Genomic DNA, 3,647 nt, shown 5'->3' with positions numbered 1-3,647 from the left:
CCATGGAAGTAAGAGCTCCTACTTCCAAAGGGGCAAGTCAGCGGGAGAAGCCAGTTGGCCTATCCGGCCAAGAGTCACTGTTCCCCGGCTACACTAGGCAGTAGGTCCCGGGGAGGAATAATGCCCATGGAAGTAGGAGCTACTACTTCCAAAGGGGCAAGTCAGCGGGAGAAGCAAGTTGGCCTATCCGGCCAAGAGTCACTGTTCCCCGGCCACACTTGGCAGTAGGTCCCGGGGAGGAATAATGCCCATGGAAGTAGGAGCTACTACTTCCAAAGGGGCAAGTCAGCGGGAGAAGCCAGTTGGCCTATACGGCCAAGAGTCACTGTTCCCCGGCTACACTAGGCAGTAGGTCCCGGGGAGGAATAATGCCCATGGAAGTAGGAGCTACTACTTCCAAAGGGGCAAGTCAGCGGGAGAAGCCAGTTGGCCTATCCGGCCAAGAGTCACTGTTCCCCGGCCACACTTGGCAGTAGGTCCCGGGGAGGAATAATGCCCATGGAAGTAGGAGCTACTACTTCCAAAGGGGCAAGTCAGCGGGAGAAGCCAGTTGGCCTATCCGGCCTAGAGTCACTGTTCCCCGGCCACATTTGGCAGTAGGTCCCGGGGAGGAATAATGCCCATGGAAGTAGGAGCTACTACCTCCAAAGGGTGAAGACACTTGGCTCTAAGTGCCCGAGAGGTATAATGCCCATGGAAGTAAGAGCTCCTACTTCCAAAGGGGCAAGTCAGCGGGAGAAGCCAGTTGGCCTATCCGGCCAAGAGTCACTGTTCCCCGGCCACACTTGGCAGTAGGTCCCGGGGAGGAATAATGCCCATGGAAGTAAGAGCTCCTACTTCCAAAGGGGCAAGTCAGCAGGAGAAGCCAGTTGGCCTATCCGGCCAAGAGTCACTGTTCCCCGGCCACACTAGGCAGTAGGTCCCGGGGAGGAATAATGCCCATGGAAGTAGGAGCTACTACTTCCAAAGGGGCAAGTCAGCGGGAGAAGCCAGTTGGCCTATCCGGCCAAGAGTCACTGTTCCCCGGCCACACTTGGCGGTAGGTCCCGGGGAGGAATAATGCCCATGGAAGTAGGAGCTACTACTTCCAAAGGGGCAAGTCAGCGGGAGAAGCGACTTGGCCTATCCGGCCAAGAGTCACTGTTCCCCGGCCACACTTGGCTGTAGGTCCCGGGGAGGAATAATGCCCATGGAAGTAGGAGCTACTACTTCCAAAGGGGCAAGTCAGCGGGAGAAGCCACTTGGCCTACACGGCCAAGGGTCCCTGTTCCCCGGCCACACTTGGCAGTAGGTCCCGGGGAGGAATAATGCCCATGGAAGTAGGAGCTACTACTTCCAAAGGGGCAAGTCAGCGGGAGAAGCCACTTGGCCTACCCGGCCAAGGGTCACTGTTCCCCGGCCACACTTGGCAGTAGGTCCCGGGGAGGAATAATGCCCATGGAAGTAGGAGCTACTACTTCCAAAGGGGCAAGTCAGCGGGAGAAGCCACTTGGCCTATCCGGCCAAGGGTCACTGTTCCCCGGCCACACTTGGCTGTAGGTCCCGGGGAGGAATAATGCCCATGGAAGTAGGAGCTACTACTTCCAAAGGGGCAAGTCAGCGGGAGAAGCCACTCGGCCTATCCGGCCACATGTCACTGTCCCCCGGCCACACTTGGCTGTAGGTCCCGATGAGGAATAATGCCCATGGAAGTAGGAGCCTCTACTTCCAAAGGGTCAAGTCAGCGGGAGAAGCCACTCGGCCTATCCGGCCAAGGGTCACTGTTCCCCGGCCGCACTTGGCAGTAGGTCCCGGGGAGGAATAATGCCCATGGAAGTAGGAGCTACTACTTCCAAAGGGGCAAGTCAGCGGGAGAAGCCACTTGGCCTATCCGGCCAAGGGTCACTGTTCCCCGGCTACACTTGGCAGTAGGTCCCGGGGAGGAATAATGCCCATGGAAGTAGGAGCTACTACCTTCAAAGGGTGAAGACACTTGGCTCTAAGTCCCCGAGAGGTATAATGCCCATGGAAGTAAGAGCTACTACTTCCAAAGGGGCAAGTCAGCGGGAGAAGCCACTTGGCCTATCCGGCCAAGGGTCACTGTTCCCCGGCCACACTTGGCAGTAGGTCCCGGGGAGGAATAATGCCCATGGAAGTAGGAGCTACTACTTCCAAAGGGGCAAGTCAGCGGGAGAAGCCACTTGGCCTATCCGGCCAAGGGTCACTGTTCCCCGGCCACACTTGGCAGTAGGTCCCGGGGAGGAATAATGCCCATGGAAGTAGGAGCTACTACTTCCAAAGGGGCAAGTCAGCGGGAGAAGCCACTTGGCCTACCCGGCCAAGGGTCACTGTTCCCCGGCCACACTTGGCAGTAGGTCCCGGGGAGGAATAATGCCCATGGAAGTAGGAGCTACTACCTTCAAAGGGTGAAGACACTTGGCTCTAAGTCCCCGAGAGGTATAATGCCCATGGAAGTAAGAGCTACTACTTCCAAAGGGGCAAGTCAGCGGGAGAAGCCACTTGGCCTATCCGGCCAAGGGTCACTGTTCCCCGGCCACACTTGGCAGTAGGTCCCGGGGAGGAATAATGCCCATGGAAGTAGGAGCTACTACTTCCAAAGGGGCAAGTCAGCGGGAGAAGCCACTTGGCCTGACCGGCCACATGTCACTGTCCCCCGGCCAGACTTGGCGGCAAGTCCCGGGGAGGAATAATGCCCATGGAAGTAGGAGCTCCTACTTCCAAAGGGTGAGGTCAGCGGGAGAAGCCACTTGGCCTATCCGGCCAAGAGTCACTGTCCCCCGGCCAGACTTGGCTGCAAGTCCCGGGGAGGAATAATGCCCATGGAAGTAGGAGCTACTACTTCCAAAGGGCGAGGTCAGCGGGAGAAGCCACTTGGCCTATCCGGCCAAGAGTCACTGTCCCCCGGCCAGACTTGGCTGCAAGTCCCGGGGAGGAATAATGCCCATGGAAGTAGGAGCTCCTACTTCCAAAGGGGCAAGTCAGCGGGAGAAGCCACTTCGCCTACCCGGCCAAGTGTCACTGTCCCCCGGCCAGACTTGGCGGCAAGTCCCGGGGAGGAATAATGCCCATGGAAGTAGGAGCTCCTACTTCCAAAGGGGCAAGTCAGCGGGAGAAGCCACTTCGCCTACCCGGCCAAGTGTCACTGTCCCCCGGCCAGACTTGGCGGCAAGTCCCGGGGAGGAATAATGCCCATGGAAGTAAGAGCTCCTACTTCCAAAGGGGCAAGTCAGCGGGAGAAGCCAGTTGGCCTATCCGGCCAAGAGTCACTGTTCCCCGGCTACACTAGGCAGTAGGTCCCGGGGAGGAATAATGCCCATGGAAGTAGGAGCTACTACTTCCAAAGGGGCAAGTCAGCGGGAGAAGCCACTTGGCCTATCCGGCCAAGAGTCACTGTCCCCCGGCCAGACTTGGCGGCAAGTCCCGGGGAGGAATAATGCCCATGGAAGTAAGAGCCTAGCGGGAGCAGCCGCACAGGCTTCCCGGGAATGTGTCACTGTCCCCCCAGGCCAGACTTGGCGGCAAGTCCCGGGGAGGAATAGTGCTCATGGAAGTCGGAGCTCAGCGGGAGAAGCCGCTAAGGCTTACCCGGGAATGTGTCACTGTTCTCGGCCACGCTTGGTCGTAGGTCCCGGTGAGGAACATGCCCA

The sequence above is a fragment of the Engystomops pustulosus genome, unplaced genomic scaffold, assembly GCF_040894005.1.
Source record: "Engystomops pustulosus unplaced genomic scaffold, aEngPut4.maternal MAT_SCAFFOLD_191, whole genome shotgun sequence".
Classification (NCBI taxonomy): domain Eukaryota; kingdom Metazoa; phylum Chordata; class Amphibia; order Anura; family Leptodactylidae; genus Engystomops; species Engystomops pustulosus.
This window is presented reverse-complemented; position numbering follows the sequence as displayed.